Here is a 22,452-nt window from a genome sequence, read left to right as displayed (position 1 = left end):
CGGCCGTCGCGAAACAGTATTCTGAAACATAAATTTCCGTCTTGTTGAGAATGGTGTCACTGGTTTGGATCCGCTTTCACCCACGCATGTCACATGTGTGCGAAAATTTCTGCTCGTTTTTACGCAAAATCACACGCAGCCGGTAGGATTCGAACCTACGCTCCCAGAGGGAATCTGATTTCGAGTCAGACGCCTTAACCACTCGGCCACGACTGCCAGTAGCGGAAGATCCTCCCGACACATGCAACTGCTACTGTTTAAAGCACTGCAGTGCCAGGAAACGGCGTAGCAGCATTCTTTTCCGTAGTGCTTACACCGCTACGAGACGTGCGGCTACCAAGGTATTAAAATTTCCGCCCGAACAGGGACTTGAACCCTGGACCCTTAGGTTAAAAGCCTAATGCTCTACCGACTGAGCTATCCGGGCTCACGTTACCTGAACACCCCTCCCTTTAGGCATACTGACACATTGCCTCATGTCCTTTACTGTTGGGTAGTCGTTGCGTGGAGCTGTTACTATTAAAACGTCGTCTGACTGCTGTCTATAAACTCATTACGCTAGGGTCGTAACAGACTATCGAAGAAAGCTGACACACGATGTAAAGTGAAATTGCAGCAGTTTGTACGTCTCAGCAGAGGAGCTACGTGTTTTGTCGACACTCACTGGACAATTGTAAAATTCACAAGCGTCTCGAATGCAGTGTTTCCCACGTATTCGCTCATTTCACGGTTCCGTTGGAGATGTTCTTCACCTCTTGACACAAAAAAGGACGCAGTCGGTAGGACTCGAACCTACGCTCCCAGAGGGAATCTGATTTCTAGTCAGACGCCTTAACCACTCGGCCACGACTGCCGGTCGCAGAAGCGTCTCTCGGCAAGTGCAACTTTTCAAGCAATCTGACGTAAGAACACGACATGGCCTCACTCGTTTCTGTAGTGCTTCCGTTGCCAGCACATTAGCCGTTACGACAGTGTATCAATTTTGGCCTGGACGGGGGTTTGAACCCGGGACCCTTTGGTTGAAAGTCTAGCGCTCTACCGGCTGAGCTACCCGGTCCCTCGGCCGAGCATTGTGGTACATGCTGCATGGTGTTTGAGTGATTCGCGTGTCGTAATTACTGGCTTATGGCTCCAATGGCGACTTCACCGACTTCCCGCTGACGCTACTTTTCTGTCGTCTTAAACGATGGACATACTTGCAAGCAGCTGCGAGATCTTAAGAAAGGAAAACGCTGCACCACTGCTTTTGCCACACTCGAATGAATTGAATTGCGATTCTTAACAAGAAATGAATGCTCGCTCTGTCCAACACTTTGAAGCACATCTGCGTACTCACGAACACGGCGACGGCGCGACAAAATGACGGGGGCGCGTTCGTGGGCCTGCGACTGATTTCTGCAGTACTAGCGTCCGTGCGAGGTAAACCGAGAGCCGCAACAGACAGCGGCCGTCGCGAAACAGTATTCTGAAACATAAATTTCCGTCTTGTTGAGAATGGTGTCACTGGTTTGGATCCGCTTTCACCCACGCATGTCACATGTGTGCGAAAATTTCTGCTCGTTTTTACGCAAAATCACACGCAGCCGGTAGGATTCGAACCTACGCTCCCAGAGGGAATCTGATTTCGAGTCAGACGCCTTAACCACTCGGCCACGACTGCCAGTAGCGGAAGATCCTCCCGACACATGCAACTGCTACTGTTTAAAGCACTGCAGTGCCAGGAAACGGCGTAGCAGCATTCTTTTCCGTAGTGCTTACACCGCTACGAGACGTGCGGCTACCAAGGTATTAAAATTTCCGCCCGAACAGGGACTTGAACCCTGGACCCTTAGGTTAAAAGCCTAATGCTCTACCGACTGAGCTATCCGGGCTCACGTTACCTGAACACCCCTCCCTTTAGGCATACTGACACATTGCCTCATGTCCTTTACTGTTGGGTAGTCGTTGCGTGGAGCTGTTACTATTAAAACGTCGTCTGACTGCTGTCTATAAACTCATTACGCTAGGGTCGTAACAGACTATCGAAGAAAGCTGACACACGATGTAAAGTGAAATTGCAGCAGTTTGTACGTCTCAGCAGAGGAGCTACGTGTTTTGTCGACACTCACTGGACAATTGTAAAATTCACAAGCGTCTCGAATGCAGTGTTTCCCACGTATTCGCTCATTTCACGGTTCCGTTGGAGATGTTCTTCACCTCTTGACACAACAAAGGACGCAGTCGGTAGGACTCGAACCTACGCTCCCAGAGGGAATCTGATTTCTAGTCAGACGCCTTAACCACTCGGCCACGACTGCCGGTCGCAGAAGCGTCTCTCGGCAAGTGCAACTTTTCAAGCAATCTGACGTAAGAACACGACATGGCCTCACTCGTTTCTGTAGTGCTTCCGTTGCCAGCACATTAGCCGTTACGACAGTGTATCAATTTTGGCCTGGACGGGGGTTTGAACCCGGGACCCTTTGGTTGAAAGTCTAGCGCTCTACCGGCTGAGCTACCCGGTCCCTCGGCCGAGCATTGTGGTACATGCTGCATGGTGTTTGAGTGATTCGCGTGTCGTAATTACTGGCTTATGGCTCCAATGGCGACTTCACCGACTTCCCACTGACGCACCGCTGACGCTACTTTTCTGTCGTCTTAAACGATGGACATACTTGCAAGCAGCTGCGAGATCTTAAGAAAGGAAAACGCTGCACCACTGCTTTTGCCACACTCGAATGAATTGAATTGCGATTCTTAACAAGAAATGAATGCTCGCTCTGTCCAACACTTTGAAGCACATCTGCGTACTCACGAACACGGCGACGGCGCGACAAAATGACGGGGGCGCGTTCGTGGGCCTGCGACTGATTTCTGCAGTACTAGCGTCCGTGCGAGGTAAACCGAGAGCCGCAACAGACAGCGGCCGTCGCGAAACAGTATTCTGAAACATAAATTTCCGTCTTGTTGAGAATGGTGTCACTGGTTTGGATCCGCTTTCACCCACGCATGTCACATGTGTGCGAAAATTTCTGCTCGTTTTTACGCAAAATCACACGCAGCCGGTAGGATTCGAACCTACGCTCCCAGAGGGAATCTGATTTCGAGTCAGACGCCTTAACCACTTTTTTTTTTTTGTTTCTAATTTTTTTTTTTCCCAACTGAGCTATTTTTTTTTTTTTTTTTTTTTTTTCCTTATACGAAGTCCGACGCCTTATCCATTTTTTTTTTTTTTTTCCTTAGACCGCTTTTTTTTTTTTTTTCGCCTTAACCACTTTCTTTTTATTTGTTTCCGTTACACCATTTTTTTTCATTGATGGGATGACCAGCGCTCTGCCACGTTTTTTCTCCTTTTCTTTTTTTTAGATGCCTTTTCCAATTTTTTTTTTGCCACTCTGTTTTTTTTTTTTTTTTTTTTTTGTTTTTTCCCCTTGAGGATAGGTCGGAATATCCGAATTCAGGAATCGGTGCCTGTTGCTGCCGAAGTGCTCTTATTGTTTAATCTGAAGGTCCGGTCGTTGACGAGGAACGGTATCAATGAAGAGTGGGGAGGTGTTATCCGACACCCTGCTTTTCAAAAATAATGGCGGTCATGTTTCCAAAAATTTTTTTGACGGCGGTGAACCGTTGCATTTGCCATTGTGCTGTTCGCATGTAAGTTTCAAAACTGACGAGATCGTCGTCGCCATTGTGGCAAATAACGTATGTCACATAGTGTCCCAGTAACCACATCACAGTGTTGTTCTTGGTCGCAGGATAATATGTGGTGTCTGGCCAGAGGAGGATATCGGTGGAGTGATTGGCTGCATTGCTGCGAGTTAAGAGACCCAAACGTTGTTGCACCCATTTCCAGTTAAGTAGATGGCCACCGCATGTAAATCTGTGGCGTAAGGTGTCGACCAGGCCACAACGCGCACATCGATCACTGTCGTGTAAGCCTATGCGGTGCAACCGTTCATTTGTGGGGATAACACCATTAACAACCTGATACCACGTGGATGCCACAACGGAAGTATGGATGGATAAACTGATGTTGTGCCAGACTACATTCCATTGGACACTTGGGTGTTTGATTTCCATGGGGTGGCGTATCATAGTTCGATGCCATCTGTCGAGCAGAACCTTTGTCGATAAATCCGACCTGTGAACAACGGCGCCCCCGATGTAACTTACTTCGAGATAATAGTACCGGACATGTTTTAGTTGAAAATTGATTTGTCCTACAGCAGTGGGTGGACGGAGATCTATAGGACGTAAAATTTGGAAGAGCCAATGAGTTACACTGAGTGGTTCCTTCCTCAACAACGTGGTAATGCGTTTGATGTACAAGGCCGTACACTTTCTGTCGATGTCTGGTAAACTGAGTCCTCCAGCCTTCCGCGGCAAGGTCAATGTGGTATATTTCGGTTTAAAAATGTTCCCTTTCCAGAGAAAATAGTTGGAGAGTTTCATAAGTCGCTTCGCCTGTAACTTTGGAATCGGAAAAATTTGGGCCATGTAGTAGGCTTTACTGAAAATGTAAGTGTCGAGGAGACGAATACGTTGAAGGAGGTTGATAGACCGCCAGTTGTTTTCGCGAATAGCGCCGTGCATAGAATCGGCGATCCGCCGCCAATTTTTGGCACACATTTTCAGTGGGCATCGATCGACAATCATACCTAAGGTGGTGTGGTTTTCCGCAGTTTGTGCCCACGGGACGGTTACGTTTGCCAATCCACGGATTTTGACGAATCGGCATTTATCTGTGTTAATTCGTGCTCCAGAGACACGGCAGTAGTCATCAATTTCGGATTTGAGGATGGGTATTTCTTCTTCGGCCCGTATTAAAACCCCAACATCATCGGCGTAAGCGCGAACCACAAAAGAATGACCGGTCGTGGTCAGGCCGGTCAGTTTGTCGTCGATGGAACGTAGTAAAGGTTCGAGCGCCAGCACGAACAAGAGCATGGAGAGGGGGCTCCCCTGCGGGACCCCTCTTTGAATCTCGATAGGCTGCGTGAGCTGTCCATTGACGCTAACCTTCGTCGTGACTCCAGTTATCAGGTGTCGTATGACGGCACTAACGCTGTCATTGAATCCACAATGCTGCAGGAAACGCATGAGATAATCATGACTCACACGATCGAACGCTTTAGAAAAGTCAACAAATAAGAGTGCACAGTTCACGGTAGTCACCGATGCTATTGAAATAATGTCTCGATATTCTGAGAGGGGTGTCATAATGGACCGACCAGGGAAACAGGATTGATGATTGTGGACCACCTTTTTCACCACCGCCGTTAGTCTGCTATTTAGTGCTCTGGCAAAAGTTTTATAATCAAAATTTAGTAAAGTGATCGGACGATAATGATCAAGATTTTTCCGGTGTTTACGTTTGGGAACCAAGACAATCCTGCCTTCCTTGAGGTCTGCCGGCAAGGGAGTCCCGCGCATCACCTCGTTGAGGACTGATGTAAAGGCTTGTCCAATGAGAGGCCAGAAGCGCACATAGAATTCTTTCGGCAGCCCATCAGGGCCGGGGGATTTTTGTGACGGGGAACCAGTGATCAGGTCCAGGACGTCATCCGCATCAAAATCTTGCAATATCGCGCAGTTATCGGCGTGCGTGACTTCTGAAGGTGGAGTACAGAAAGCCACAGTGTCAGCATTCCCACGGGTAGCACATTGCGAGTACAGGTGAGTAAAATATTCGGCAACGGCGCGAAGGATATCCCTCTGATGAGTGAGGAGGACCCCATCAGCGGTCTCAAGTTCCTCAATAAACGTTCTCTGGCGGTTCGCACGGTGCTTTATAAGGTGGTACAGGGACGTGACTTCGTCGTCCTGGAGCGACTTAGTTTGAGCTTTGGTCTGCAGCCCCGCAAGTTGTGTACGCTTTATGGCTAGTAGTTTGGCCTTGATTTTCTTGATCCCTTCCAAGTTCGTATTCGTTACGGTTACTTGCGTATACAACTCCCGCAATACCGTCTGGTAAAAATCGATGGTTCGTTTGGTATCCTGGGCTCGTTGCCAGCCATAATTTTGCAGAGATTGTCTCATCCTCCGTTTGACTACCTCATTCCACCAGGCGATATTGGTAGCGTACCTACAACGTCGCTTGAGACAGTCCGTCCACGTCGCATGGATAACATCTTGTATGTAATTATCCGTCAGGAGAGAAACATTGAGGCTCCATTGATTCCGGAAGCGGTGAGTCCGTTGTCTGTCTAAACTGATCGTTACGGAAAGGGCACAATGGTCTGAAAAGCTAGCTGGAATGACATCCGTGTCGAGAACACGATGGCAGATATTCTCCGTGACGTACAACCGATCAAGGCGGCTGCATGCCGTCGAAGTAAAGTACGTAAATTTAACCTTAGTGGGGTTCTTGAGTTCCCATGCATCCTGCATTCGCAGATGACGTACCAGAACATGCAATTCCCGACAGTAATTGAAGTTCGGAGACTGATCTTTTCGATTGAGGACACAATTGAAGTCGCCACTAAGTATGAATTGTGATGGGTTCCGTCGCAACAAATAGATGACGTCTTCTTTGAAAAATTTGGCTCTGTCGGATTTGCGAGTTGAACCAGACGGTGCGTAGATGTTCACTATGGTGACGTCAAAAATTTGACATGCAATACCTCTACCACACTCGAGTAGTTCAATACTTCGAACAGGGATGCCCTCGCGGAATAAAATGGCTGTGCCTGTGCTCGTGTCTTTCGTTACATTTGCTATCGTATGAAAACCAGGGACGGTGAGACTTAATATAGACACTTCCTGTAGGAGTACAACATCGGCTTCAGAGTCGTAGATAAACTGTCGCAACAACGCTGTTTTCAAAGCTGACGTGATCTTGTTAATATTAAGAGACAGAAATTTATATGCCTGGGTCGTGCCCATCGAAGGAGGAAGGAAGCTGCATTGTATTAGCGGCCCAGTCCATCGCACCGTCAGACTGCGAATTCACAGTGCCAGGGTCGCGTCCAGATTCCGCGGCTCCTTTGTTCGGAGTCTTTCTTCGGGCTGCGGTGACATTTGGTTTGGGTTTAGTCTTCCGTCGTCCACCAGTCGGGAGTTCCATGGCAGAAGGTGGGGTGGGCGGATCATGACTGAAATCGGTAGTCGGAGTGCCGGCTTCCTCCACTGTAGCGAACTCGTGCGAAATCGCGGCGGCGGAAAGCAAGGTGTGTTTGTTTGTATCCACACGGTCTGTTGGTAAACAGTCTTCCGATCTCTCAGGTTGGTCGTGTTCAGTGACGGGCAGGTTGGTGTTTACAACGGTCGCCGGACCAACGTCCTCGTCGGGTGTCTGTAGAGCCGACATCGGACGGTCGTCCTCTTGTTGTGCATCCAAGTCGTGTTGTGGCGGGCCGGCCGGCGGCGTCACAACAGTCAGCTGTAAACACTGGTCGGCACTGGTGTTGACCGACGCCGCCGGGGAAGCAGCGGCGTCGGAGCCCTCATCTATGCTGTCCACGGCAAGGGTTTCCTGCGAGGGAGGGTTCGTGTCCGTGACAGATATCTGGTCGTTAGCCGACAACTCTTCATCAGTTCCACTATCGTCACAGGTACGGCGTCGTTTGTTACCGACTGATAACGTTGTGCTGACAGCAAGTGGAAGCTTCTCGCTCTTTTGTGCTAAAGGCGGGAAGGACTCGTTGCTAAGATCAGGTTCAACGGCCTCTGAGGTACTGGGTTGCAAAGTTGTCTCCCCCAATTTCTGATGTTGGGTCATAATATCAGCTAGTGTCAACCTCTGGCGTTTTTGCAAGGAGTTTTTAAGCACGAAAACACGCCGAGGACAATCACTGCGTAAATGACCGCTCTCGTTACAAATATAACAAGTTTCTACTTGCCCACTATAAACGACATGTGCTTTATAACCACAGACCACGATATTCGAGGGAATATTAACTTTAATGCTCATATCGACAGAACGAACCCCACTGTAGCATTGCAATTTGTGTTGGCTAGACCATTTTTCCATTCTGATTTGTCGAATATCACCGTATTTTGCAAGAGCATCCTTCAAAAGGTAATTGTCAACTTCTGGCGGCAAATTGAATACCCGAACCTGTTTATATTCTACATCGGCATTGGTGATTATCACGGTACTCACCGACTGGTCTCGATGATGGAATTCCGCCTTTCCTCCAGTTTTCTGCAAGATTTTCTCCAGTTGTAACGGAGTGAGGAACTTGACAAAGAAACAGTAATCCGCCATATCATAGTACGCTGTGTGAACCTGGTCGGAAGTTATCCCAATTATATCCACAATCCACTCATGAATTTCCAGGGAGCTTGGTTGCACACGACGCGTTGCCTTGTCAAACTCAAAACATAACGTATTCTTTCGGGGAACCGATTTAGCCATAACTGTAACGATAAGCGGCCGAAACCGCTAGTAAGAAAAACAAGACGACGAGAATAGACAAAAACTCAAAATTTCACGAGAAAACGCACAATCACAGTCACAAGAAACGATGAAAACACGGCTTGCGGCGCTACGACGGTACGGAAGTTGAGGCACGTCCGATCGCTGTCGCGGCTCAAGCGGAACTGCCCACGCATGTCACATGTGTGCGAAAATTTCTGCTCGTTTTTACGCAAAATCACACGCAGCCGGTAGGATTCGAACCTACGTTCCCAGAGGGAATCTGATTTCGAGTCAGACGCCTTAACCACTCGGCCACGACTGCCAGTAGCGGAAGATCCTCCCGACACATGCAACTGCTACTGTTTAAAGCACTGCAGTGCCAGGAAACGGCGTAGCAGCATTCTTTTCCGTAGTGCTTACACCGCTACGAGACGTGCGGCTACCAAGGTATTAAAATTTCCGCCCGAACAGGGACTTGAACCCTGGACCCTTAGGTTAAAAGCCTAATGCTCTACCGACTGAGCTATCCGGGCTCACGTTACCTGAACACCCCTCCCTTTAGGCATACTGACACATTGCCTCATGTCCTTTACTGTTGGGTAGTCGTTGCGTGGAGCTGTTACTATTAAAACGTCGTCTGACTGCTGTCTATAAACTCATTACGCTAGGGTCGTAACAGACTATCGAAGAAAGCTGACACACGATGTAAAGTGAAATTGCAGCAGTTTGTACGTCTCAGCAGAGGAGCTACGTGTTTTGTCGACACTCACTGGACAATTGTAAAATTCACAAGCGTCTCGAATGCAGTGTTTCCCACGTATTCGCTCATTTCACGGTTCCGTTGGAGATGTTCTTCACCTCTTGACACAACAAAGGACGCAGTCGGTAGGACTCGAACCTACGCTCCCAGAGGGAATCTGATTTCTAGTCAGACGCCTTAACCACTCGGCCACGACTGCCGGTCGCAGAAGCGTCTCTCGGCAAGTGCAACTTTTCAAGCAATCTGACGTAAGAACACGACATGGCCTCACTCGTTTCTGTAGTGCTTCCGTTGCCAGCACATTAGCCGTTACGACAGTGTATCAATTTTGGCCTGGACGGGGGTTTGAACCCGGGACCCTTTGGTTGAAAGTCTAGCGCTCTACCGGCTGAGCTACCCGGTCCCTCGGCCGAGCATTGTGGTACATGCTGCATGGTGTTTGAGTGATTCGCGTGTCGTAATTACTGGCTTATGGCTCCAATGGCGACTTCACCGACTTCCCGCTGACGCTACTTTTCTGTCGTCTTAAACGATGGACATACTTGCAAGCAGCTGCGAGATCTTAAGAAAGGAAAACGCTGCACCACTGCTTTTGCCACACTCGAATGAATTGAATTGCGATTCTTAACAAGAAATGAATGCTCGCTCTGTCCAACACTTTGAAGCACATCTGCGTACTCACGAACACGGCGACGGCGCGACAAAATGACGGGGGCGCGTTCGTGGGCCTGCGACTGATTTCTGCAGTACTAGCGTCCGTGCGAGGTAAACCGAGATCCGCAACAGACAGCGGCCGTCGCGAAACAGTATTCTGAAACATAAATTTCCGTCTTGTTGAGAATGGTGTCACTGGTTTGGATCCGCTTTCACCCACGCATGTCACATGTGTGCGAAAATTTCTGCTCGTTTTTACGCAAAATCACACGCAGCCGGTAGGATTCGAACCTACGCTCCCAGAGGGAATCTGATTTCGAGTCAGACGCCTTAACCACTCGGCCACGACTGCCAGTAGCGGAAGATCCTCCCGACACATGCAACTGCTACTGTTTAAAGCACTGCAGTGCCAGGAAACGGCGTAGCAGCATTCTTTTCCGTAGTGCTTACACCGCTACGAGACGTGCGGCTACCAAGGTATTAAAATTTCCGCCCGAACAGGGACTTGAACCCTGGACCCTTAGGTTAAAAGCCTAATGCTCTACCGACTGAGCTATCCGGGCTCACGTTACCTGAACACCCCTCCCTTTAGGCATACTGACACATTGCCTCATGTCCTTTACTGTTGGGTAGTCGTTGCGTGGAGCTGTTACTATTAAAACGTCGTCTGACTGCTGTCTATAAACTCATTACGCTAGGGTCGTAACAGACTATCGAAGAAAGCTGACACACGATGTAAAGTGAAATTGCAGCAGTTTGTACGTCTCAGCAGAGGAGCTACGTGTTTTGTCGACACTCACTGGACAATTGTAAAATTCACAAGCGTCTCGAATGCAGTGTTTCCCACGTATTCGCTCATTTCACGGTTCCGTTGGAGATGTTCTTCACCTCTTGACACAACAAAGGACGCAGTCGGTAGGACTCGAACCTACGCTCCCAGAGGGAATCTGATTTCTAGTCAGACGCCTTAACCACTCGGCCACGACTGCCGGTCGCAGAAGCGTCTCTCGGCAAGTGCAACTTTTCAAGCAATCTGACGTAAGAACACGACATGGCCTCACTCGTTTCTGTAGTGCTTCCGTTGCCAGCACATTAGCCGTTACGACAGTGTATCAATTTTGGCCTGGACGGGGGTTTGAACCCGGGACCCTTTGGTTGAAAGTCTAGCGCTCTACCGGCTGAGCTACCCGGTCCCTCGGCCGAGCATTGTGGTACATGCTGCATGGTGTTTGAGTGATTCGCGTGTCGTAATTACTGGCTTATGGCTCCAATGGCGACTTCACCGACTTCCCGCTGACGCTACTTTTCTGTCGTCTTAAACGATGGACATACTTGCAAGCAGCTGCGAGATCTTAAGAAAGGAAAACGCTGCACCACTGCTTTTGCCACACTCGAATGAATTGAATTGCGATTCTTAACAAGAAATGAATGCTCGCTCTGTCCAACACTTTGAAGCACATCTGCGTACTCACGAACACGGCGACGGCGCGACAAAATGACGGGGGCGCGTTCGTGGGCCTGCGACTGATTTCTGCAGTACTAGCGTCCGTGCGAGGTAAACCGAGATCCGCAACAGACAGCGGCCGTCGCGAAACAGTATTCTGAAACATAAATTTCCGTCTTGTTGAGAATGGTGTCACTGGTTTGGATCCGCTTTCACCCACGCATGTCACATGTGTGCGAAAATTTCTGCTCGTTTTTACGCAAAATCACACGCAGCCGGTAGGATTCGAACCTACGCTCCCAGAGGGAATCTGATTTCGAGTCAGACGCCTTAACCACTCGGCCACGACTGCCAGTAGCGGAAGATCCTCCCGACACATGCAACTGCTACTGTTTAAAGCACTGCAGTGCCAGGAAACGGCGTAGCAGCATTCTTTTCCGTAGTGCTTACACCGCTACGAGACGTGCGGCTACCAAGGTATTAAAATTTCCGCCCGAACAGGGACTTGAACCCTGGACCCTTAGGTTAAAAGCCTAATGCTCTACCGACTGAGCTATACGGGCTCACGTTACCTGAACACCCCTCCCTTTAGGCATACTGACACATTGCCTCATGTCCTTTACTGTTGGGTAGTCGTTGCGTGGAGCTGTTACTATTAAAACGTCGTCTGACTGCTGTCTATAAACTCATTACGCTAGGGTCGTAACAGACTATCGAAGAAAGCTGACACACGATGTAAAGTGAAATTGCAGCAGTTTGTACGTCTCAGCAGAGGAGCTACGTGTTTTGTCGACACTCACTGGACAATTGTAAAATTCACAAGCGTCTCGAATGCAGTGTTTCCCACGTATTCGCTCATTTCACGGTTCCGTTGGAGATGTTCTTCACCTCTTGACACAACAAAGGACGCAGTCGGTAGGACTCGAACCTACGCTCCCAGAGGGAATCTGATTTCTAGTCAGACGCCTTAACCACTCGGCCACGACTGCCGGTCGCAGAAGCGTCTCTCGGCAAGTGCAACTTTTCAAGCAATCTGACGTAAGAACACGACATGGCCTCACTCGTTTCTGTAGTGCTTCCGTTGCCAGCACATTAGCCGTTACGACAGTGTATCAATTTTGGCCTGGACGGGGGTTTGAACCCGGGACCCTTTGGTTGAAAGTCTAGCGCTCTACCGGCTGAGCTACCCGGTCCCTCGGCCGAGCATTGTGGTACATGCTGCATGGTGTTTGAGTGATTCGCGTGTCGTAATTACTGGCTTATGGCTCCAATGGCGACTTCACCGACTTCCCACTGACGCACCGCTGACGCTACTTTTCTGTCGTCTTAAACGATGGACATACTTGCAAGCAGCTGCGAGATCTTAAGAAAGGAAAACGCTGCACCACTGCTTTTGCCACACTCGAATGAATTGAATTGCGATTCTTAACAAGAAATGAATGCTCGCTCTGTCCAACACTTTGAAGCACATCTGCGTACTCACGAACACGGCGACGGCGCGACAAAATGACGGGGGCGCGTTCGTGCGCCTGCGACTGATTTCTGCAGTACTAGCGTCCGTGCGAGGTAAACCGAGAGCCGCAACAGACAGCGGCCGTCGCGAAACAGTATTCTGAAACATAAATTTCCGTCTTGTTGAGAATGGTGTCACTGGTTTGGATCCGCTTTCACCCACGCATGTCACATGTGTGCGAAAATTTCTGCTCGTTTTTACGCAAAATCACACGCAGCCGGTAGGATTCGAACCTACGCTCCCAGAGGGAATCTGATTTCGAGTCAGACGCCTTAACCACTCGGCCACGACTGCCAGTAGCGGAAGGTCCTCCCGACACATGCAACTGCTACTGTTTAAAGCACTGCAGTGCCAGGAAACGGCGTAGCAGCATTCTTTTCCGTAGTGCTTACACCGCTACGAGACGTGCGGCTACCAAGGTATTAAAATTTCCGCCCGAACAGGGACTTGAACCCTGGACCCTTAGGTTAAAAGCCTAATGCTCTACCGACTGAGCTATCCGGGCTCACGTTACCTGAACACCCCTCCCTTTAGGCATACTGACACATTGCCTCATGTCCTTTACTGTTGGGTAGTCGTTGCGTGGAGCTGTTACTATTAAAACGTCGTCTGACTGCTGTCTATAAACTCATTACGCTAGGGTCGTAACAGACTATCGAAGAAAGCTGACACACGATGTAAAGTGAAATTGCAGCAGTTTGTACGTCTCAGCAGAGGAGCTACGTGTTTTGTCGACACTCACTGGACAATTGTAAAATTCACAAGCGTCTCGAATGCAGTGTTTCCCACGTATTCGCTCATTTCACGGTTCCGTTGGAGATGTTCTTCACCTCTTGACACAAAAAAGGACGCAGTCGGTAGGACTCGAACCTACGCTCCCAGAGGGAATCTGATTTCTAGTCAGACGCCTTAACCACTCGGCCACGACTGCCGGTCGCAGAAGCGTCTCTCGGCAAGTGCAACTTTTCAAGCAATCTGACGTAAGAACACGACATGGCCTCACTCGTTTCTGTAGTGCTTCCGTTGCCAGCACATTAGCCGTTACGACAGTGTATCAATTTTGGCCTGGACGGGGGTTTGAACCCGGGACCCTTTGGTTGAAAGTCTAGCGCTCTACCGGCTGAGCTACCCGGTCCCTCGGCCGAGCATTGTGGTACATGCTGCATGGTGTTTGAGTGATTCGCGTGTCGTAATTACTGGCTTATGGCTCCAATGGCGACTTCACCGACTTCCCACTGACGCACCGCTGACGCTACTTTTCTGTCGTCTTAAACGATGGACATACTTGCAAGCAGCTGCGAGATCTTAAGAAAGGAAAACGCTGCACCACTGCTTTTGCCACACTCGAATGAATTGAATTGCGATTCTTAACAAGAAATGAATGCTCGCTCTGTCCAACACTTTGAAGCACATCTGCGTACTCACGAACACGGCGACGGCGCGACAAAATGACGGGGGCGCGTTCGTGGGCCTGCGACTGATTTCTGCAGTACTAGCGTCCGTGCGAGGTAAACCGAGAGCCGCAACAGACAGCGGCCGTCGCGAAACAGTATTCTGAAACATAAATTTCCGTCTTGTTGAGAATGGTGTCACTGGTTTGGATCCGCTTTCACCCACGCATGTCACATGTGTGCGAAAATTTCTGCTCGTTTTTACGCAAAATCACACGCAGCCGGTAGGATTCGAACCTACGCTCCCAGAGGGAATCTGATTTCGAGTCAGACGCCTTAACCACTCGGCCACGACTGCCAGTAGCGGAAGGTCCTCCCGACACATGCAACTGCTACTGTTTAAAGCACTGCAGTGCCAGGAAACGGCGTAGCAGCATTCTTTTCCGTAGTGCTTACACCGCTACGAGACGTGCGGCTACCAAGGTATTAAAATTTCCGCCCGAACAGGGACTTGAACCCTGGACCCTTAGGTTAAAAGCCTAATGCTCTACCGACTGAGCTATCCGGGCTCACGTTACCTGAACACCCCTCCCTTTAGGCATACTGACACATTGCCTCATGTCCTTTACTGTTGGGTAGTCGTTGCGTGGAGCTGTTACTATTAAAACGTCGTCTGACTGCTGTCTATAAACTCATTACGCTAGGGTCGTAACAGACTATCGAAGAAAGCTGACACACGATGTAAAGTGAAATTGCAGCAGTTTGTACGTCTCAGCAGAGGAGCTACGTGTTTTGTCGACACTCACTGGACAATTGTAAAATTCACAAGCGTCTCGAATGCAGTGTTTCCCACGTATTCGCTCATTTCACGGTTCCGTTGGAGATGTTCTTCACCTCTTGACACAAAAAAGGACGCAGTCGGTAGGACTCGAACCTACGCTCCCAGAGGGAATCTGATTTCTAGTCAGACGCCTTAACCACTCGGCCACGACTGCCGGTCGCAGAAGCGTCTCTCGGCAAGTGCAACTTTTCAAGCAATCTGACGTAAGAACACGACATGGCCTCACTCGTTTCTGTAGTGCTTCCGTTGCCAGCACATTAGCCGTTACGACAGTGTATCAATTTTGGCCTGGACGGGGGTTTGAACCCGGGACCCTTTGGTTGAAAGTCTAGCGCTCTACCGGCTGAGCTACCCGGTCCCTCGGCCGAGCATTGTGGTACATGCTGCATGGTGTTTGAGTGATTCGCGTGTCGTAATTACTGGCTTATGGCTCCAATGGCGACTTCACCGACTTCCCGCTGACGCTACTTTTCTGTCGTCTTAAACGATGGACATACTTGCAAGCAGCTGCGAGATCTTAAGAAAGGAAAACGCTGCACCACTGCTTTTGCCACACTCGAATGAATTGAATTGCGATTCTTAACAAGAAATGAATGCTCGCTCTGTCCAACACTTTGAAGCACATCTGCGTACTCACGAACACGGCGACGGCGCGACAAAATGACGGGGGCGCGTTCGTGGGCCTGCGACTGATTTCTGCAGTACTAGCGTCCGTGCGAGGTAAACCGAGAGCCGCAACAGACAGCGGCCGTCGCGAAACAGTATTCTGAAACATAAATTTCCGTCTTGTTGAGAATGGTGTCACTGGTTTGGATCCGCTTTCACCCACGCATGTCACATGTGTGCGAAAATTTCTGCTCGTTTTTACGCAAAATCACACGCAGCCGGTAGGATTCGAACCTACGCTCCCAGAGGGAATCTGATTTCGAGTCAGACGCCTTAACCACTCGGCCACGACTGCCAGTAGCGGAAGATCCTCCCGACACATGCAACTGCTACTGTTTAAAGCACTGCAGTGCCAGGAAACGGCGTAGCAGCATTCTTTTCCGTAGTGCTTACACCGCTACGAGACGTGCGGCTACCAAGGTATTAAAATTTCCGCCCGAACAGGGACTTGAACCCTGGACCCTTAGGTTAAAAGCCTAATGCTCTACCGACTGAGCTATCCGGGCTCACGTTACCTGAACACCCCTCCCTTTAGGCATACTGACACATTGCCTCATGTCCTTTACTGTTGGGTAGTCGTTGCGTGGAGCTGTTACTATTAAAACGTCGTCTGACTGCTGTCTATAAACTCATTACGCTAGGGTCGTAACAGACTATCGAAGAAAGCTGACACACGATGTAAAGTGAAATTGCAGCAGTTTGTACGTCTCAGCAGAGGAGCTACGTGTTTTGTCGACACTCACTGGACAATTGTAAAATTCACAAGCGTCTCGAATGCAGTGTTTCCCACGTATTCGCTCATTTCACGGTTCCGTTGGAGATGTTCTTCACCTCTTGACACAAAAAAGGACGCAGTCGGTAGGACTCGAACCTACGCTCCCAGAGGGAATCTGATTTCTAGTCAGACGCCTTAACCACTTTTTTTTTTTTTTTTTGGGACTCGAACCCACAATCCCCGGTTTAGGAGACCGATGCCTTATCCATTTTTTTTTTTTTTTTTTTTTTTTTTTTTTTTTTTTTTCGGGCCTCCATCCACCCCTTATAGCCCGTCCTTCTGCTCGCCATTAATTCACCTTCGTCGGTGTGGCATCAAAGGCCTTTGATTTAAGGAAAATGAAAACGATGTGGATTACATGCTTCGTTTACGATACAAGCATCCATATTAAGGAAATAGTAACTGAAATTTATGGCGGCTCCATTGCCTTGTGGTAACAGAAAACGTCAAGGAAGTTAAAAGAAAAGTGAAAATCCATTGCTTCTAAAATTAAAAAGCTTTGTTCTGAACTCTGCGAAATTGAAAGAGAACTAAAATATTGCTCGAAAGAGAAAACTGAATTTTCTTCTTCTTACGAAATGAAGCTTGATCTCTTGCCAATTGATTACTTCAGTGGTGTTAGTAACTTGTGGTTCGGTCAACATGACATATTATTCGCCTCATAGATGGTCCGTCTGATCTTGAGTGAGTAGCTGCTGAATGTTCGTTAACATGAAATTCAATCAATTGATGTGGTAGTCTCTCTCTTTTTTTTTTTTTTTTTTTTTTTTTTTTTTTTTTTTTTTTTTACGTTACAGTTTTGAGCAGGTAGTTGGCGAAGTTATCCTTATAGTTTTTCGTTTTCATTAGCATATGGTGCTGAGTTGTAAGATAGACACAGAAGTCTTCTTTACTCTTGTCTTCTTTTGTATATAAGTAATGTACAGTAGCGGCTTTTAACCAGTTTAGTGCGTTCCTTCTCGTCCGTGGGTACGGGGTATCGTCCGGCGTCAGAAAAGCAGCAGGTGTTATATATCTGGGCGATGTTCTACTAATGAGTGCTAACTTGTTCGTGATATATTCCCATATATCTTTTATGTTGTCGCACACAAACCTGTGTTCATCAGTATCCATTAAATTACACGTTGTGCACAAAGGTGATTCTGCGAGGTGTATGTTATGTAGTTTGGAGTTAGTTGCCAATTTTCTGTTAACTGCGAAATACCAAGTGGCTTTCAGTGTAGACGGCAAATACGGACAATGGATGTTCTCCCAGATTACCTTCCAGTCGTAAAGGTTGTATTTTTCTTCAATGTTATTTTTCTTCTTATCTTTCATGAGTTCCTGGTACACGTGTTTCACTGTCTTCATTTCTTGTTCGGGGATCCTTGTGTGTACATAACTGTACTCCAGTAAAAACCATTTTAAGTGGTAAAGTCCGTTTGGAATATGTTGCACCGTGATAGGTGGACTGAGGTCGGCCGGAGCTATCTCAGTAAGCAGGTGAGCAGCGAGACTATCAGCTGAGTGTTTCCATTGGTGGAAAGTTGTTGATATATATAAAGCTTGCGCCTTCTTTTCAACATCGACAAGATTTAAGCCACCATTTTCTGTGGCAAGCGTTAAGGTGTCAAACTGAACTTTAAAAATGTGGTGACGGCTGACAAACTGTCCTAATGCTGACATGATTCGTTTTGCAGTGAGTGCAGACATGGGTAAAACTTGAGCGATATAATTGAGTTTCGAGGTGAGGTAGACATTTGCGACCGTTACTTTCTGAATTTCATTTAGTTTCCGTACACTGTGTTCCCGTATGCTGGCACGAATAGTCCGTAGAAGCTTTCGATAGTTGGTTGCAATGGTGTGCCGAATATTACTCTGAAAATCAATTCCAAGGCACTTGAATATCTTCAGCTGACGTAGTTGTCTGTGAGGGTGCGATCCTAGGCCGCGGCCAATATTGAATATTCCGGACTTTGTCCAGTTTAGTTGTGCACCTGACGCGTGCTCATATTGCCTGACTAGCTGTAGTGCGGTCTCCACTTCAGTTCGATTTAGTACAAGGAAACCGACATCGTCTGCATACGCCTTGCACACTACTCGGGATCCATGTATGACGATGCCCTGTAAACTTTGCGTCAGGGTAGCTAACAAAGGCTCAATGGCAATCGCAAAAAGCGCCATGGACATTGGGCAGCCCTGCCTGACGGAACTGGCTATCTCGATTGCTCGGGTAGGCTGGCCATTGATGATGACTCTGGATAAATTAGTCGCTACCATCTGTTTTATAATTGCGACGAACCCAGGTGGAAAACCCATCGCATACATGGTACGAAAGAGATACTGGTGGTTTATCCTGTCAAAGGCTTTGTCGAAGTCCAAAGATATGATGGCACATTTCAGCTTACAGACTTCCGCAATAGAGATTAAATCACGGTAGTCGCACAAAGTCTGTCGAATTTTCCGATCCTTGCCCACGCTGGTCTGGTAAGGGCCAATGATACTGGTCATTGTAGATTTAAGCCTTTGGGCCAAAAGTCTCGCAAAGATTTTATAGTCGCTGTTGAGCAGCGTTATCGGTCTTAGATTTTTTACGTTTGCACTGCCTGAGGTTTTTTTAATTAGAACGATTATGCCTTCACAGAAGCTGGTGGGGATCACGTTGTTGTGGTCTAGAAGTTCGTTACAGATGCAAGTGATCTTCGCCTTTATGGTGTTCCAGAATTTTTGATAGAATTCGGCGGGAATTCCGTCAGGTCCGGGGGATTTATTCTTAGCACTTTTCCAGAGTACATATTCCACGTCTTCTTCGGTCGCCACGTCTAATAGCTTTTCCGCGTCCACGAGACTGACTCTGTTGCGCAAATTATTCAAAAGAGCATCCTGCGCTTGCACGTTAACTTCTTTATTTGACATCAAGGTGGTGAAGTAGTTTAGCACCGCCGCTTTAATCTCGTTGTGCGTAGTCAGCGTTGCGCCATCCTCAGCAATTAACTCCGTCAGTATTTTACGGGACCCTTTCTTACTTTCTTGGATCATATGGTAGACTGAGGTGAGTTCTTGGTGTACAGTTGTCTGGACCCGCGACCTGACTTTGTAGCCTTCTAGCTGCGTCCTCCTTAGGGTTAGGATTTTGGCCTGGATTTTCTTAATTCGTTGACAATTCTCGACAGCCGAAGTACCGAGCATATACAGTTCCCGCAGACAATGAAAATAGAAATTGATCGTCCTTTGAAGCCAAAAGCTCTTTTCCCGTGCGTAGTTCATGAAACACCACCTAATTTTAGGTTTGGCGCACCTCAGCCACCAATCAATGGCCGAATTATAAGAGGCAAATCGTTGCTCACATTCTCGCCAGGTATTGAGGAAGGCTTCTTGACACGCCGAGTCTTGTAGATGTGAAACATTTAATTTCCACAGGCCCCTGTATCGACACGTCCGTTGTCGGTCTAGACTTATAGTACAGATGTATGCAGCATGATCTGAGAAAGCCACTGGCCATACTTCTGACTGCAGAATGTTATTCCTCAAAGTGGGTGTGACATAAATTCGATCAAGTCGGCTTGCCGAATGGGTCGTGATATGGGTAAACCCAGGTGCTGCCCCATGCTTGAGCTCCCAAGAATCAACTAAGCGCAAGTCTCGTACAATTCGTTCCAGTTCAAGTGATTTGTTAAGATTGGGAGTCTGGTCCTTTGCACTGATGACACAGTTAAAGTCGCCTCCGAAGATGACATTGGGGTGGCGGACGCCAAAGAGAGGAACTATTTCTTCTTTAAAAAATTCTGCTCTTTGACGCCTATTACTGGAACCGGATGGGGCATAGACATTAATTAGTCTGTTGTTATAAAAAGTGCCCGCAATGCCCCTACTGTTCGGCAGTTTTGTGACGTCGGTAATAATGATACCTTCCTTCACAATAAAAGCTGTACCTAATTCGCAACCGGCCCCAGGATTAGTGATCACATTATAACCTGGTAAGCAATCAAGTCTGATCTCTGTTACTTCTTGTACAAATAAAATGTCTACATCAGCTGCATATAAAAAGTCTTTTAAATGTTGCAGTTTAAGAGCGCTACGTATCTTATTAATATTGAGAGTAGCAAGTCGATAGGCCTGTGGCGGAATAGTGGTGGACTAAACAGGAGCAATACCTAAAATCAGTCCGATATCAAACAGAAATAACGCTGGAAAAAACAAGTCACGTCGTAGAAGCACTTTGGAAGCAATTCCAGATAACAAAAACATGTATTGACAGTCACTTTAAAGGCAGAGTTAAAAATAGTCTCCGGTTGAAAAGGGATCAGTCGTGCGTTCTTTTTGCGCGGCAGTTTCTGTCGAGGCGTTATCTTTCTCGTTAACATCGTCGTCTTTGGAGACTGAAGTGACGGCTGTCACCGTTTCGGAAGTATCCATACTGTCTACTTCGGCAGTGGATTCTGTATCGTCCGCCCAACTAGTTGGCGGCGGTTGTGTCGAGGTCGTTACCGACTCTGGTGCAGGATAGAGTTTGACCATGCGGACATCACAGTCGGTTCGGAGTTGAGCTGACTGTTCAGGGTTCAGAGGGAGAGCATCTGAGACATTGTCAAGGACTGATGGTAAACTGGCTGAGGGATGATCATGGTTTGTGCTATCAGATGCTTTGTCACTGAGTTGTTCACCTATCTGTTTAGCCTTTTCGCGCAGAACCGGTGCAATCTGTTCTGCACCCTGGCGGGCAACTCTCCGTTTTTTAGTTTTTCTGGGAGACGTACGATTGTGTGGGCCTTGATCGGAACCTGCTGGAGATTCCCCCCGTGGAGTAGCAGCGGCCGATTGGGACGCAGCCGTTTGCATGTCGGATGCCTGTTCTTCTGTGACTACTACGGACGGCGATACTTCTATGGGTTTAGGTGGGGTCTCTTCCGGCGTTGCAACAGTCCCCATTTGCGTCACTGGCGCAGGCACAACAGTATTTTCACTGATTTCGGTGACCGTGGATGTAGCCGAATGCCCACGCGCCACGGCGACGTACGTCACAGGCAGTGTTGTCATCGCGGGGGGCCTGGCTGCCTCGCCGGCAGGCAGCTGCGCCACTCGCCTCTGCACGCATTCGGCACGCACGTGACCTGTCGAGTTGCATGCGGCACACGTTCGGGGCTGATCATCGTACATTACTATCGCACGATACCCGCATATGTTAACATAAGACGGGATGTGCTTCTGCAGCTCGATTTTCAATTGCCGCACCCCATTAAGAACCGGGAATTTATGTGCACTAGACCAACGTTCCGCAATATTGCTGATGATTTTACCGTAGGGACAGAGCACTGCGTTGATCTGTTCACCGGTTATTTCAAATGGAAGTTCAAAGAGTCGAACAGTCCGTATTCCTAGGCCGGCATGCGAAACAACAACTTCACCCACATTGCCATCGCTATGTTTAAATTTGAGGATACCACCACAAGATTCAACTATTTTCTCACACATGTCTGATCGAGCTAATTTAACGAAAACGGTGCTACTGACAATCGAAAGATGTATCCCGATTATATCCTCAAGTCCTATCTTTACTTCATCTTCTAACCATTGCTCAACTTCAAAGGATTTAGGTCGGACAAAGTTTCTGTCAAAAGTAAACTTCAATGTGTCTTTCCTACTCGGTTGAGACATCACGAAATCGAGTTCATTTCCAGATTACACCAAAACACTGGTAGACACTGAAGCAAGCGCAGTGACTCACCACACGAAAACAACGACGGCGCGGCGCGCAGCACAGCACGTCCGACCTCGACCGCGTCCGCCGGCTGACTGCCCACTCGGCCACGACTGCCGGTCGCAGAAGCGTCTCTCGGCAAGTGCAACTTTTCAAGCAATCTGACGTAAGAACACGACATGGCCTCACTCGTTTCTGTAGTGCTTCCGTTGCCAGCACATTAGCCGTTACGACAGTGTATCAATTTTGGCCTGGACGGGGGTTTGAACCCGGGACCCTTTGGTTGAAAGTCTAGCGCTCTACCGGCTGAGCTACCCGGTCCCTCGGCCGAGCATTGTGGTACATGCTGCATGGTGTTTGAGTGATTCGCGTGTCGTAATTACTGGCTTATGG

At 48.3% G+C, this 22,452-nt stretch overlaps 23 non-coding genes across 23 annotated transcripts; all 23 read right to left on the bottom strand.

Moving 5' to 3' along the window:
* Positions 1–134: 134 nt before the first annotated feature.
* On the bottom strand, positions 135–216 carry Trnas-cga (transfer RNA serine (anticodon CGA)). Its single transcript has one exon. It is a non-coding gene; the product is annotated as a tRNA-Ser (tRNA).
* Positions 217–354: 138 nt separating this feature from the next.
* Positions 355–427, bottom strand: Trnak-uuu (transfer RNA lysine (anticodon UUU)). Its single transcript has one exon. It is a non-coding gene; the product is annotated as a tRNA-Lys (tRNA).
* Positions 428–771: 344 nt separating this feature from the next.
* Positions 772–853, bottom strand: Trnas-aga (transfer RNA serine (anticodon AGA)). Its single transcript has one exon. It is a non-coding gene; the product is annotated as a tRNA-Ser (tRNA).
* A 725-nt stretch (positions 854–1,578) lies between these two features.
* On the bottom strand, positions 1,579–1,660 carry Trnas-cga (transfer RNA serine (anticodon CGA)). Its single transcript has one exon. It is a non-coding gene; the product is annotated as a tRNA-Ser (tRNA).
* A 138-nt stretch (positions 1,661–1,798) lies between these two features.
* Trnak-uuu (transfer RNA lysine (anticodon UUU)) lies at positions 1,799–1,871 on the bottom strand. The gene has a single exon. It is a non-coding gene; the product is annotated as a tRNA-Lys (tRNA).
* A 344-nt stretch (positions 1,872–2,215) lies between these two features.
* Trnas-aga (transfer RNA serine (anticodon AGA)) lies at positions 2,216–2,297 on the bottom strand. Its single transcript has one exon. It is a non-coding gene; the product is annotated as a tRNA-Ser (tRNA).
* A 6,281-nt stretch (positions 2,298–8,578) lies between these two features.
* Trnas-cga (transfer RNA serine (anticodon CGA)) lies at positions 8,579–8,660 on the bottom strand. Its single transcript has one exon. It is a non-coding gene; the product is annotated as a tRNA-Ser (tRNA).
* Positions 8,661–8,798: 138 nt separating this feature from the next.
* On the bottom strand, positions 8,799–8,871 carry Trnak-uuu (transfer RNA lysine (anticodon UUU)). The gene has a single exon. It is a non-coding gene; the product is annotated as a tRNA-Lys (tRNA).
* Positions 8,872–9,215: 344 nt separating this feature from the next.
* Positions 9,216–9,297, bottom strand: Trnas-aga (transfer RNA serine (anticodon AGA)). Its single transcript has one exon. It is a non-coding gene; the product is annotated as a tRNA-Ser (tRNA).
* Positions 9,298–10,022: 725 nt separating this feature from the next.
* Trnas-cga (transfer RNA serine (anticodon CGA)) lies at positions 10,023–10,104 on the bottom strand. Its single transcript has one exon. It is a non-coding gene; the product is annotated as a tRNA-Ser (tRNA).
* Positions 10,105–10,242: 138 nt separating this feature from the next.
* Positions 10,243–10,315, bottom strand: Trnak-uuu (transfer RNA lysine (anticodon UUU)). The gene has a single exon. It is a non-coding gene; the product is annotated as a tRNA-Lys (tRNA).
* A 344-nt stretch (positions 10,316–10,659) lies between these two features.
* Trnas-aga (transfer RNA serine (anticodon AGA)) lies at positions 10,660–10,741 on the bottom strand. The gene has a single exon. It is a non-coding gene; the product is annotated as a tRNA-Ser (tRNA).
* Positions 10,742–11,466: 725 nt separating this feature from the next.
* Positions 11,467–11,548, bottom strand: Trnas-cga (transfer RNA serine (anticodon CGA)). The gene has a single exon. It is a non-coding gene; the product is annotated as a tRNA-Ser (tRNA).
* Positions 11,549–11,686: 138 nt separating this feature from the next.
* Trnak-uuu (transfer RNA lysine (anticodon UUU)) lies at positions 11,687–11,759 on the bottom strand. Its single transcript has one exon. It is a non-coding gene; the product is annotated as a tRNA-Lys (tRNA).
* Positions 11,760–12,103: 344 nt separating this feature from the next.
* On the bottom strand, positions 12,104–12,185 carry Trnas-aga (transfer RNA serine (anticodon AGA)). Its single transcript has one exon. It is a non-coding gene; the product is annotated as a tRNA-Ser (tRNA).
* Positions 12,186–12,921: 736 nt separating this feature from the next.
* On the bottom strand, positions 12,922–13,003 carry Trnas-cga (transfer RNA serine (anticodon CGA)). The gene has a single exon. It is a non-coding gene; the product is annotated as a tRNA-Ser (tRNA).
* A 138-nt stretch (positions 13,004–13,141) lies between these two features.
* Trnak-uuu (transfer RNA lysine (anticodon UUU)) lies at positions 13,142–13,214 on the bottom strand. The gene has a single exon. It is a non-coding gene; the product is annotated as a tRNA-Lys (tRNA).
* A 344-nt stretch (positions 13,215–13,558) lies between these two features.
* On the bottom strand, positions 13,559–13,640 carry Trnas-aga (transfer RNA serine (anticodon AGA)). Its single transcript has one exon. It is a non-coding gene; the product is annotated as a tRNA-Ser (tRNA).
* Positions 13,641–14,376: 736 nt separating this feature from the next.
* On the bottom strand, positions 14,377–14,458 carry Trnas-cga (transfer RNA serine (anticodon CGA)). Its single transcript has one exon. It is a non-coding gene; the product is annotated as a tRNA-Ser (tRNA).
* A 138-nt stretch (positions 14,459–14,596) lies between these two features.
* Trnak-uuu (transfer RNA lysine (anticodon UUU)) lies at positions 14,597–14,669 on the bottom strand. Its single transcript has one exon. It is a non-coding gene; the product is annotated as a tRNA-Lys (tRNA).
* A 344-nt stretch (positions 14,670–15,013) lies between these two features.
* On the bottom strand, positions 15,014–15,095 carry Trnas-aga (transfer RNA serine (anticodon AGA)). Its single transcript has one exon. It is a non-coding gene; the product is annotated as a tRNA-Ser (tRNA).
* A 725-nt stretch (positions 15,096–15,820) lies between these two features.
* Positions 15,821–15,902, bottom strand: Trnas-cga (transfer RNA serine (anticodon CGA)). Its single transcript has one exon. It is a non-coding gene; the product is annotated as a tRNA-Ser (tRNA).
* A 138-nt stretch (positions 15,903–16,040) lies between these two features.
* Trnak-uuu (transfer RNA lysine (anticodon UUU)) lies at positions 16,041–16,113 on the bottom strand. Its single transcript has one exon. It is a non-coding gene; the product is annotated as a tRNA-Lys (tRNA).
* Between the last annotated feature and the right edge of the window lie 6,339 nt (positions 16,114–22,452).

The sequence above is a fragment of the Schistocerca nitens genome, chromosome 4 (assembly GCF_023898315.1).
Source record: "Schistocerca nitens isolate TAMUIC-IGC-003100 chromosome 4, iqSchNite1.1, whole genome shotgun sequence".
NCBI lineage: Eukaryota > Metazoa > Arthropoda > Insecta > Orthoptera > Acrididae > Schistocerca > Schistocerca nitens.
Note: the sequence above shows the minus strand (reverse complement) of the source record. Positions and strands in the feature narration are given on the sequence as shown.